The sequence below is a fragment of the Fundulus heteroclitus genome, chromosome 14 (assembly GCF_011125445.2).
Source record: "Fundulus heteroclitus isolate FHET01 chromosome 14, MU-UCD_Fhet_4.1, whole genome shotgun sequence".
NCBI classification, from domain to species: domain Eukaryota; kingdom Metazoa; phylum Chordata; class Actinopteri; order Cyprinodontiformes; family Fundulidae; genus Fundulus; species Fundulus heteroclitus.
In genome coordinates this window covers 26,170,818-26,183,948 of record NC_046374.1, presented here as the reverse complement: position 1 = coordinate 26,183,948, position 13,131 = coordinate 26,170,818, and the positions used below count along the sequence as shown (strand labels likewise).

At 43.2% G+C, this 13,131-nt stretch overlaps 1 protein-coding gene across 4 annotated transcripts in view; it reads left to right on the top strand.

The window, feature by feature from the left end:
* Positions 1-3,292: 3,292 nt before the first annotated feature.
* Positions 3,293-13,131, top strand: part of kdm6ba (lysine (K)-specific demethylase 6B, a) — a 62,388-nt gene continuing 52,549 nt past the window's right edge. For 3 of the 4 annotated variants that reach the window (XM_036146627.1, XM_012882876.3, XM_021308619.2), the window contains exon 1: positions 3,293-3,521. The gene's annotated coding sequence lies outside the window, so the exon portion shown is untranslated. Of the gene's footprint in view, positions 3,522-13,120; position 13,131 lie in introns of those variants that run through there. The other variant, XM_036146626.1, reaches the window with a different exon arrangement.

Here is a 13,131-nt window from a genome sequence, read left to right as displayed (position 1 = left end):
ATTAAGTTATTACCGGGTACAGAAGCTTTCAGCCTCTGTTACGTGCTCAGCTGCTGAACTTTTTACATTCAGTGTTTGTGTCTCGGTATTGAGTTTTCCATCTAGTGCTGCAGTGGGGAGTTATCTCCTGTTGCCTCGCTTCTTTATAGAGCAAGGAGGGCAGACAGTGCAGCAGTCTTTAGGAGTCAGAGAGCGCATTAAAAGGGTTTATGTTTCCTCTCTCCTATGCTCTGGTGAAAGTCTGCAGCTGTATTCTTTTTTTTTCAGTGTGCATGCTGTATTTTCCATACCATCATCCTCCACCCACCCTGCCACCCCCACTTCCTTCCTCCTGATTGTACCCTTACCGCCGACTAAGGAATCCAAGCTTCCTGCACATGGCTCACGCTCAGAAGGACATGCTTGTGTGTCTGTGCAAAACCCAGTAGCCGGATTCATGCTTTGAACATGAGCTGCAGGAAACATCTTCCAGAGGGGGGTAAAAAAAAAGGAGAAAGTTCTGTGCAACATGCTAGCACGCTTTCTATTTTAAAAGCTGAACACAGCCCGAGCACAGCTTCTTGTCTGCAGCAGCAGTTTGCACCAACGGACTCCTTAAAGAGCACAGAAGAAAAGTTAAGCTGAATAAATGGTTGGTTGTTTAGAAAGCAGGCTTTCTAAATGTCATTTTGAAAAGCTTTGGTTGTTTTCCAACTTATACACAAAGTAATACTGTGCTAAAAAGCTAATCCTTAGTTCCACTGTTGTAACGTGACTTCTCAGAGGAAACACTGGAAAGGTCCGGTGGCAGTCAGGTAAGGGTTGTTTCTGCTCTGCAGACGGGTGCTTGAATAGATGACTGAATAGACGACTCCTTCACCAACATGGTTGACATGAAAGGACTCTAAGATGTTTCTCAATAAAATAACCAAATAATCATTCAGCAAAGACGATTAGAGAGACGATAATGGCATTGAACTATCTCAGTAGTTATGCTGGAGGCTGGAGGTTTAGGTACTTCACCCAAACAGTTTTATCAGAACTCAGGTTATTTTGCCATACAACAAGTGCTTGCCCCATTCTTCTAGATTTCTTTTACTTTAGCTTTTCTAGGACGCCATAACGTTTCAGATCATCGAACAGATTTTAATATTGGCAATGAATGATCTGAGTAAATACTAAATACAGTTTTCAAATCGTGATTTCATTTAAGGGACAAACTGCCACCCAAAGCTACTCTATGTGAAACTGTAATCCTTCCCTTTGTTAAATCCCATAAATAAATGTGATGAACCACACCTTTTGGTAAATTAAATTGAATTTTAGTGCTATTACTAAAATAAAACCAGTGACCTTGCTAATCCACTCCTCAGGGGGATGGCGTGAAAAAAAATCCTCCAAATCCACTTTGGTTTTATTTATTTCTACTGAGGCCTTCATCTTCTTCTCATAAACTTGTACGCAGTTTGCTTGTTGCGACTTTCAGCCATGTTCAAAGTGTACGGTGAGAGCAGGGAAGCTACAATGAACGGCTAACACCAAAGCTATTGCTAAGCTAACCACTAAGCTAACCAAATACATGAACACTAGAAGTGCACATTCGTCGCAAGCAAGCAGAAACAAACAAGGAACGAGCACACACACTGGCGTTACGTGAGCGCATCAGAATGAGTGGCATGTGGGCCAACCAATAGATTAGGTGAAACCCCCGGAACTGAGATACAGAGGGGGTTGAAAGCAGGGCCAAAAGACTGACCAACCCCTGCCATTCAGTCTGAATAACAGGGTTCGTCAGAGTTTTTACAGGCCTGTAGTTCTTACAGAAGTCTAATTTTTTAACCTCCTTTGTCTGAATACATAATGTGTTGACTACTGTCAGGAGGCGCTCGAAGTGCGAGGGGCGTTGCGTGACACGGTTCGAAGGAGGGATGTAGCCCGTTAACCGGATACAGGACAGTGCGTCAAGCTAATATCGGCTAGCGCTAGCTAATTTTGACAGGGACGTTTTCTCCCAGATGCTCTGACACCTCGAGACATTTAAAATAGAAAATAAAAATGCTTAGCCTGCCGGCGGGGGGAAGCATGGCGGCCCGACAGGCTAATAATACGTTGGTGGAAACCCTGGATCAGGGAACTATTATTCATATTCTCTCTGAATCCTTCTAGAGACGATTTATAACTCAGGATCACGGCTAACTGTTTGAAATGGGAATCCAGCGGTAATGCTAACCCAGATGTGGGTCCCGAGCTAGGAGGCCATTGTTCTTGCTCCAACCACATGTTTTGCCAGCTCTTTTATGCTGAAGGCTTGTCACCGACTTCACACATCTGTTGGGTGTGAAGATGTGGGTGTCATAAATCCACATCTGCGAGGCAAGATGCTGCGTTGACTTTCACAACCCCTATTAAAGATTATCTCCGTTTCTGTTGATTTATTTTATTTTTATTTATTTTATTTTTTTGTTCTTCGCGCATACTGTGGGTCAAAGCGTTTCTCCATCAGGCTTACATCACACTATTGAAGAAGAGAAACCGAGGTGGAGAATGAACGCAGAGGCTCCTTTTGCTCTCCAATCCCATCTGTTTCACTCAGAGGGAGGGAGGGAGGATAGAGAGAGAGGGGGGGGGGCGTCAGACGAATGAGAACGAGGCCAGATCAGGCAGAGAGAGAGAGGGAGAGAGAGGGAGGGATGGATGGATAGATGGAGGTGGAGGGGGGAAGGTGCTGTTTAGAGAAAGAATCAGAGTGAGGCAGGCTGGGGGGTTGGGCTCCTATGCTTGTGCATGTGTGAGAAGGGGGGGGGGGGCAAGCAGGAGCAAGCAAATGTGTGTTGTATATATGTTTGTGCGGGTGTGTGCGCTTGCTCTGTTCCTTTTCCTTTCTTTGTTTGACTACTGAGTGGAAAAAAAAAAAAAAGAAGAAGCAAGACAGAATACAGGGAGAACCGAGAGAGAGAAACACACAGAGAGAAGGAGGTGAAGAAGAGGAAGATCTGAAACGAGAAGCACTTATTATCTTTACGGAAAGAGCAAGGCATGCCTGGCATTTTCTGTTTGCTGTCTATTTTTGTTATTTCACCCCTAAATTTGCCCTCGCCCAAAATTCCTTAAAGGTTGCCTCCGAACGAGGAGCCTACATGAAAGGAGAGGAACAAAAGTGGTGCAAATCTTGTGACAAGAGTGTCATATATTCAGAGAGAGAGGGGGGGGGTGGCAACAGCGTTGTGTGCTGGCTCAGTGCGCAAGTGGTGGAGGCGGGGGTGGGGGGGGGGAGGCGACCCGTGCAGTTTAAAGGGAAAATACAAGGCACACACAAAGCTGGGAGCTCAGGCAGGCAGGAAGGCAGGGAGAGGAGAGGAGAGGAGAGGAGAGGGAAGGCTGTGGGAATCTGCTGAGCTGGCTGACGCTCTAACTAACAAGCCTCGTCTCTTTTTTTTTTTTATTATTATTATTATTATTATTGATATTATTGGGATTTTACCTCCCACCGAGCCGGCACCGGTCTTCCCCGCTGCAGCTCACCCAGCCTGAGCCTGGACACGGTAAGACAAGCTTCCTATCCGTCTCAGCTGTTGTTGGGCTGCTACCACTCTGCAGACAAAAGCAGGAGAAAGTTGCTGCCTTTCCGTCTGTGTGTTCAGATGGAGCTAAGCTAAGGGCTGGAGCTCAGGCTGAAAGGCGTGAGGAATGCAGCACAAAGGGAGCTTGTCTGCTCCAGCTGGGACTCTCTGTATATATATATGTGTGTGTGCGTGCGTCTTTGTGGAAAAGGCTTGAATGTTTATTTCTCGGGATGGCTGCCTAAAAGTTTTGCATACGTGGGACTCCCGGTTGTCTTTTAGGGAAAACACGAGGACTGTATTTAGTCCAGCTTTTATCTTGTTTTGCGTCACACTGTGAAAGCTCTGGCCCTGTTAATGGCTTACTCCTGGTGCTTTACATGAGCAAATATTCCCTTTTTTTATTATTATTATTATTATTGTCGAGAAATACAAACTGACACATTCAACTTCAAATAAAGACATCTCCTTTCCTCTTCTCCCTTTTAGTCCAAGCATCACTATTTATTTATTTATTTATTTTTATTGTAAATGGGTCTTGTGACTTTTGCAGCTTGTGTGTCTCTTAAATGTCAGCACACACACACAAAGCAGGGTAAACAAAGCGTGTCCTGTGCGGACCAGTGAGTTGTGGTCTGCTTTCGGCTCTTTCCGTGGTCCTGCATGTGGTTAGCAGCAGTTCTGTAAGTGTGTGTGTGTGTGTTACAGAAACATTAAAGGGCTCACAGGACCCGGCTCGATGCCTTTGAGTGTGTGTGCATGCTCCTCCTCCTCCTCCTCCTCCTCCTCCTCCTCCCTCTGCCAGCGAGTGTGTGAGAAACTCAACACTTGTGCCGGCGTCTGCCTGCAGCCAACGTCGCCCGACGTCGTAGGACTGCGCGTGCACGCCCCTGCCCTAATTAAGCCCCCCCGCGCGCGCCCCTTCTCGTGTTTTAGCCGACTGAAAGGTTTCCTGGAATAAAAGAGCTACTAGAGAGACGTCTCACACGCACTACTGTAAACTGATCCTTTTTGGTTGCTGCTCTGGCACACAAGCTCTCGACCCACACGTTGCCGTGCGTCCACGCGCAAAATCCACTTTTAGCACCTGCTATTTCGGGTTCCCTCTTCCTGAAGGACATTTCTTGCCCCGTGTTTTTCATTACTTTTATCCGCAGCTGAGGAACATCTTCGCTGTTGGATTTAAGGGAAAAAAATCTTTTGTTTTTCTTCTTTCTTTCTTTTTCCCCCTCCCCTCTGCATCTTCTCCACTTCCTGTCCAGCTGCCATTATCCAACAGTTTTGAGGCCAGGCGTGGTTCAGGCAGGGTCGCCTGCTGTGGACTGGAATACATCATGGCTGTGCTCCTTCTACTGTATACAGCAGGAATAATACTGCTTTAATCTGTTTTCACTGCACTGTTGCTTTAAAAAAAAAAAGATTAATAGGAATCTGTCTTGTAAGTACATTAGATGGGCCACATAATATGAATATCCAGTGTCATAATTTATCAAAACTTAGTTATGAAGAATGTATCCCAGTGATTCATACTTTTAAATGCATGTGTATATATTCCTATTTGCAAGAAAGAACATTTCTATTTACTTTTTATGTGTGTTTTACTTAAAATGTCTTTTGTTGAGACCAAAGCGGGACCAAAGTCAAATTCCTCATTATATGAAGCAATCTGGTTATTAAACTGGATTCTGATTCTAAAGACACAAGGAGGATCTGGATATTTAACAAAATTAATACTTATCCTGATTCTGCAATCCACGTCTGTGCACAATAAGAAATTAACAAAATATGATCAAGGCTGGTCTTAAAGTGTTCTTAGTCTGTCTCTAGAGTTTTAAAAAGGGTCTAAAGTAGGGATGCACCCATATAAAAATTTGGGACGAAATTAATATTGCTCAAATGGCCCGATAACCGATATTTAGCGATATTACGCTTTCACACACACACACATACATATATATATATATATATATATATATATATATATATATATATATATATATATATATATATATATATATATATATATATATATATATATATATATATATATATATATCTCGAATCACAACGTGCACGTTGTCCTTCTTATTTTTCCACTGAGAAAACATGCAGTGAAAAGCACTAGTGATAGCAGTGCTATGTCATCCTGCAAACTCTTGGGCATGCAAAACGGCTCTCTTCATCTCAAAGTCTTCATCGATTCACTGAGCTGTAAGGCTCAACATACTGATTTGACTTACATCCAAACTTCATATATCCTCAGTGAAGCTAATGTCCATCACATTCTCCAACAACTTGCGGACACACGTGACCACCACTTCGTACACAGCCGGGAGGGAAACATCAGAAAAGTAGCACCGACTTGGAAGACTGTATCGGGGTTCAACGTGCTCCATCAGCCGCCGAAATCCTCGGTCTTCTACTATGGAAAATGGCTGGCTGTCGAGAGCAATCGTTTCCATTATTTTGGTTGTTACTGACCTTGCTTTCGGGATGTCTTTACAGAATTTCTTGGTTTGCTCGAATGCCTGCCGTATTGGGCTTCGAGCTGCTCCTTCGACTTTCGCTTTAGCCTGTTGGCTGCTTTTCTTTACAAATGTGTGGTAGTGGTTTGTCAAATGCCATATCAAATTGGTGGTGTTATATACGACTTGAGGCGGCATCCTCCTTGCATAACCTCGGCCTTGCAAGTAGTAGTACATGCCGCTATTCGCGTGTCTTCTTTCAAAATTGTGAAGAACGACCAGACCGCTGACGTGGCTCTCTGCTCCTGCTATTCTTGGCTGTGCAAGTCGCTATCACATGATCAAACAGCTACTGTTTGCTCGACCAATCCCCTCCCCCCCTCCCGGAACACAGATGTCAACAAGCGGGAAATGAACATCGGAAGCTAACCTTGGCCCACTTTTACTTGTAGCGCTGGTGCCAATTGCTTGAAAAATGACCAACATCGACCCATGCCGATATAGCATGTATCCCTAGTCTAAAGTCATAATATGGAATCCTAATATGCACCTAACAGTTTTTTATTTTAGGTAAAATGTCTGGAGGAAGGAAAAAACAAACGATTATATGATTGCAAGAGCTTTGGTCATGGGGCGTTTCTTTGCTCCAAAGCGGAATGCCTTACTGTGGTCCGGATCCAGTTGTGTGAGATCTCCGTAAACCAGACTGGGTCGTCTAGGAACAACATTTGTTGTTCTGGATTAAAGGGTGCTGTGTTACATGGAGGTAGCAGCTGGCTTGTCTGTCCCCGGTCATTGGATTTCAGTATGGTTTGCTAGATTAGCATCACTCCATAACCGAACTGCATGCACGGGAAACTGCAAAACATTTCCTGGTAACAACATGGCCAGTTGTCCGGGCGTTGTTTGATTTGGCTGGGCTTTCCTTCGGAGTGTCTCTGTGTATCATTTGGGCTCTCTGCAGTGGTCATAAGCAAAAAGAAAGATTGCTGTTGATGTTTTTGTGTCGCCACGGTTGAAAGATTGAAAATGATCCATGCTTGAAAAGGCAAGTTGCATTGGATGAACAAAATAAATGGTATAATACAGAAAAAATGGGTCCCAAGCAAGTTACTACTAGTTAAACTGTTACAAATTATTTGAAATGAAAATAGAGAAAAGTTGACTTGTTCTTCCCTCATGTAAATAGGGTTAAAAAGTTGTCTGGGTCAATCAAATGGGCTATTGAGTGTTTTTGTGCAGCCTGTGCAGCCACCTGTGTAGAATACATACTTCTACCTGCATATTTAAAGTGTCCTAAATGTTCATTTTGGCAGAGGGCATTTTTTTGCCAGTGTGGTTAAAAAACACATTGGAAAAAAACATCAGCCAGTGTTTCTAGCTGATGACACTATACGTTTGACTCTAACTGCTTAAAGTCACTGGGAAGCCACTGCACATTTCATGAAAGTTTGTTTGTAAAACAGCCATCTTTTGTCTCCAGGTTTAAAGAAGGTATTTGGCATATATTTTAAGCAAAATCTGTTCACCATTCCAACCTAATCATCATTCTTGTTCATCATTCTTGCTTGAGTCCAAAACGTTTCTCATAATCCTAAATTTGACTGGATACAGCAACAAGTCATGGGCATTGCGCTACCTCTCAAAAAGCAGTACCAAAGACACAAAAGCCAAATAAAACAAACAAAATGTTCAAAAGTAGAAGAAGGAAATCCGAGGAACTACAAAAAACGTACAGTAGTCAAACCTCTGCATTAGCACCACCTACTGGACACGAGTGTAAAAGGCTAAATCTGTGACTGACTTTGGCAGTGCTTAACCAAAAATAGTAGAAATATGAGTCTGTGTGCCGACATTGTTTAAATGACTTTGTGCGCATCAGTTTGAAAATGACGTTGAAGTCTTAATATGGCCAACAAATTTACCCTGCTGCCTTTTTAGAACTTCTGCAGGATCATGCTTCTCTAAGTTGCTATTTAAAGAGATCTGACTCATTGTCCCAAGGAATGTTGACACCAAATCCTTTAAAAAAACGTTTTTTCATAGGACTTCAAACATAGCATGTCGTAATGACGCCGCAGAAGACCAAATGTAACCAAATATGCCTTTCAGTTAACAAGTATGCTATAATCAAATGTATAATATGAGAGGAGACAGACTATTATGTCCCTTAATGGCTGTTTTTTTTCGTCTTCTTCTCAGTAAGCAGCAATTTTGCATAGTCATTAGTTGGGGGGAGGGGTTGACCCTGCGAACTGTAAGAGAATGCGTGCTTTGCCAGTGCAGGAATAAACATGGACATGCAGCTCGTGGTGACGGTTGATACTGAAGTTCAGCAACAAGCCATTTCCTGCACAGAGAGCCATTATGATGACTCCCACCCCCCCTTATCTGTCAGCCACCATGCTCGCCTGCTCCTCTGCAGATGTGCACAAACACACATGCTTGGAGGGTAGTGTGGTTATGGTGATTGAAATTGTCTGTGCATGTGCACTGCACTGCCTACACTTACCCAGCCCTGGGGCAGTCCCCCTCACCCAAAACAGCTGAAGGGGGGGAGGGGGAGGGATTGTGCATTCATTGGAATGGGGTTTGAGGAGGAGGGGGGTTGATTGAGCGTCCTGCCTTGGGAAGAAAAAAAAGGGTGGCAGATAGAGGGAGAGGGGAGAAGAAGGGGGAGGGGTGGGTGTTTTGCCTTTTTAAAAACAGGGAGGGAGTGGAGCAGACAGGCAGGAGAGGAGAGGAGAGGAGAGGAGAGGAGGTTCAGGGGTAGAGGTGAGGGGAGGACGGCTGGGTGGCTGGCGCCGTGGCTCAGTTGTGTCTGGAGCTTGGCTAATAACAGCTCGTGTCCGACCAATATTGACCCAAGTTTGTGCAAATAAATGGCTCCGTGATAATTTAATTGATGGAGACATAAATCTATTTGGGTGAAATAATGTGGTGAAAAAGGCAGATTGTCCTTACTGCAGAGCTTTTAGACAAATTTAAAAGCTAGAGCAGATAGGGGCTGTAAATAGGGAGTGCATTGGGTTCAGATTGGGAGTCTTGACTGTGTTTTCTGTTTGCATCATGAAAATTGCATGAGTGCCAAGAAATCTAAACAAAGCTATATATATATATATATATATATATATATATATATATATATATATATATATATATATATATATATATATATATATATATATAGCTAGCTCCTTGTTGCACAATAGTAATTTTTGACACATCCTGGCTCCGTTTCCAATCCAAGTTTCACCTTGTATTCCTATTTAAATGGTCTCCTCTGTTACTTTATCAAAGACCCCACTGATATCTCACTCAAAAGAATGAAAAGGTGGGGGTGGCTAATTAAATTATGTAGGGTCAAAGGGCTCGAGCAGATTAGTTTTGGCCTTGGAGCCATTATCTTCCACAGAGAGGCTATCGTTTGTAGGTAGCTGTGTATGATTAGCTGGGAGTGAGAGACAAAGAAACCAAACAGAAACGGGATTAAAGGCAGAGGCAGAAAGCAAGGCATATATATATGCATGAAGTACTAGAGGTGACGAGAAGGAAAAACACTGGAGAACAGATGTGTGGGAGCATAAAGTAAAAATAGCCATACTAAGAGACTGGGCGCATAGGTAATATGCTGAGAGTGCACGTGGCATCTTTGTGAGATGGAGGGAATCTGACGTTTGTTAAGCCAAGTTAATGGCTTCCAGTCATTTCAAGTAGTGTAAAAAAAAAAAATGTCCAATGGTTCACTTACTCGTCATATCATGTTCTGTTTATGGAGTTCTAAGTAGCAGATATAGTTATCAAGCGCTTTCGTATTTAATACAAGACTTGAAAATTATGCACCAGATATGAGGCAGAAACAAATGGCAGCTGGATACGCTGGAATGCTAGCTAACCCCAAAGTGATGGACGGTGCTCTTTTTGTTGGTGGTTCAAAATACAATTTTCAGAATTTGTCTTCATTAAAATTCATTAACAATGTATGACGGATCTGATTTCATCCTTTACACTTTTTTGTTTCACTGATATTCATGTTTTTGTAGTGCAATCTACAATGTAGGCCTACTTCTTATCTTTTTAATAGTGTAGTGTTAGCATGCTAACACAAAAACAAACGTCAGCATGATAATACTAACCACATAATATCATCTTCGGTATCTGTCTCAAGTGGCGGGGTTTAAACATTTTTGAGTCTTGTTCTCAGTGGAACGAGACATGGACAGAAGGATTGGGACGTCTTCTGTAGTAAAGCGTACACTGCTCTGATCTGTTGTAGTGAAGAAAGAGCTGAGGCAAAAAGCAAAGCCCTTGACTTACCATTCTATGTTCTGACCCTCGCATATGGTCAGGAGGTATGGATTCTGGCCAAAAGAATTAGATACCAGATACAAGCGGCTGAAATGAGCTTCCTGTGGAGGCTGGGCATGCTAAGCCTTAGAGATTGATCGGGGCGCTTTTTTATCCAAGGGGAACTCAAAGGAGAGCCGCTGCTTCTCTGCATCAAGAGGGGTCAGTTGAGGTGTTGTGGGCATCTGATCAGGATGCCCCCTGGGGGACCTCTCTTTAGGGGGGTTTCCAGGCACTTACCACAGGGAGGAGACTCCGGAAAGATCTAGAGCTTTCTCAAGGACTATATATCCCATCTGGCGTGGGAACGCCTTGGGACCAATTAGAATGAGACAGAGAATGTTGCTGTGTAAAAGGATGTCTGGGTTTGTTTCCTGGACCTGTTGCCCGGTCTCTGATAAGGAGACAATGGATAGGTGGATAGATGAGCTTCGAAACCACAAATTCTACTAAAAAAACATAATTGTTCATTTGGATGTTAACACTATCAAAAACTTTTGCAGGCAGCATGAGACATTATCATTAAACATAGCATTCCAAAGTATGTTGACAACTTGCTTTGCTGAGGGGGAGAGGGCAATCGGCTCTGTCTGTACCGCTGACAGCACCGCAACCAGGTCTCTTGACGCCGAAATCGGGGACATCTCAAGGGCAGACTATGCCTGGAAATAACAAACCTCTGGTCAGCCTACATGAGCTAGGACTTTTTGCATGCTGGCACATAACCTTGCCTGACAGCTGAATTCTCGCAGTGTTTGTGTGTTTGCAAACACACGAGGAGGAGTCCATGAGGAGTCCATGGGAGGGCGCGGGTCCATCTTGTCCCGCGCCCTCCCATGTCATTCGTCCCGTTGCAGGATTATGGTTTAAGGCGGGACATACCAGTTGTGTCCAAAGCAAGAGTTGCCGAACCAACACAAACATGGCAGCACTGAAGGACGCAGACGTAGCTGTTTTTTCTTTGAAAGTAGAACAGCAAGAAGTGCCTGGACTAGCCTAACTTTTTGCGGTTTCTCACGACGCCTGCCGATTACGTTTTCATTTGATACCATGATTGGCTAAAACCAACTTTTGGTAGGCGGGCACTAGGTGTCGCTTCGCCCAATCAGCTCAGAAAGTTCTGGTGAATGTCCCTCCTTTCTCTGAACGGATTCGACGGGGCATGTCCCAGATTGATAATGCGCAGAACGGACAGTGCTACAAGTTATCAACCTGCCGTGATGCAGATCTAAGTTTTACCTGGTAGTCGTTATTCTTTATTACAATGACGTTAGCTTGCTTACATTAACTGGACCCTAAAGTTAGCGCTATCAGGCTAATATTAAATTCTGCAAAGCAGTTACAAATAGAGAAGTTATTGTTTGCATACGCACTCCAGTCCTCATTTTGCGCGTCCTGTCCCCCGGTAAAAGCTCTCCCCAATTTTATTGTATTATTATAGAGGAAAAAAGTTGCAAGAGCTATTTACCCAGTCCAGACATAGTAGCTGGACAGCGGCAGGACGTAAGAGCTGAAAGATCCGAGCGCCCTCCGCGTTATTGCTGTCGTCACAAACTATTCTTAATAAAGTCGTATTAGCATGCTAACAGTGTGAACCCTTTAGCTTGCTAACGCTAACTGCATTTAATCATTAGCTTCAGGATGATACGGTTTGTGCTAGCAGGCTTGGTTGGCTCAGGTTGGTGTGATGATCTGTTTAGAGATGTAGAGTACTCTCGCTCAACCATGTGGTTCCTACTAGACCCTATAATGGACATGTCGGGCATAAAATGTTTAGTGAAACTTTTGAACACTGCTGCAGAATAACTCATTTAATTTTATAAACCAGTTGATGATATTTTCATTGGGTAGACAAAAAAAAAAAACAACTACCACACACTCAAACAGTTACATGATTAGATAACGTGTGATTACTCTCTGTTCCAGCCCATAAACAATGGTTATAGGTGCTTGTGCACGCACGTCCAATTTTACGGCTGCTTTTTAGTCATCAGACTTGTGTGTAATTTTTACAGCATTTCTTGCATAACGTCTGTTAAAGGCTGCCCAAAGGTTGAAATGTCATCACAGTAATCAAGAACACAGACAGCTTTTTTATAGGTATTGATGGAAGGAGAGAAAAATTAAGAGCTAACCTTCTTTTTTTTTTTACATAACTAAATCTAATTATACATATTGCAGAAACAAGGTGGGGTTTTCTTCTGTAATTTTTAGTTTCTGTCTCTGTTTGTTACTCATGTTATGACTTTGCATTTGCACAACAGCTTTTGCTCCTGGTAAACTGAGTACAAAAAAAAAATATGTACCACAACAAACAGAATCCGTAGGGGTAGCACACAGAACACAGACTCCTATAATGATGCAGAGACACAACTGCTTTTACTCCACTCTGTAATTGCATCCAGCAAACCCTCCCTGCCTCTTTGAAGGTTTCTGGTTTGACTCCGTCTTTTATTTATTTTTTTTCTTTTGGTTTTCTTTTGTCCCTATATGTTTTATAAGAGGCACATCTTCAACCAAAAGGTTCCCATTGTGTGTGTGTGTGTGTGTGTGTGTGTGTGTGTGTGTGTGTGCACGTGAGCGTTCTTGTGTCTGCAGCGGAGTATGCGGTGGAATACGTGGGAAGCTGCGTGCAAATGTTCTCGCTGGTAGATGTGAAGTCTGCAGGTCCCACCAGTGATCAGACGATAAAGTAGCAATCTGTATAAAATTGTAACAGTGCACGTTTCTAAAAAAAAATAAATAAAAATGCTGACATGCAACAATTTAGAGCCTGGACG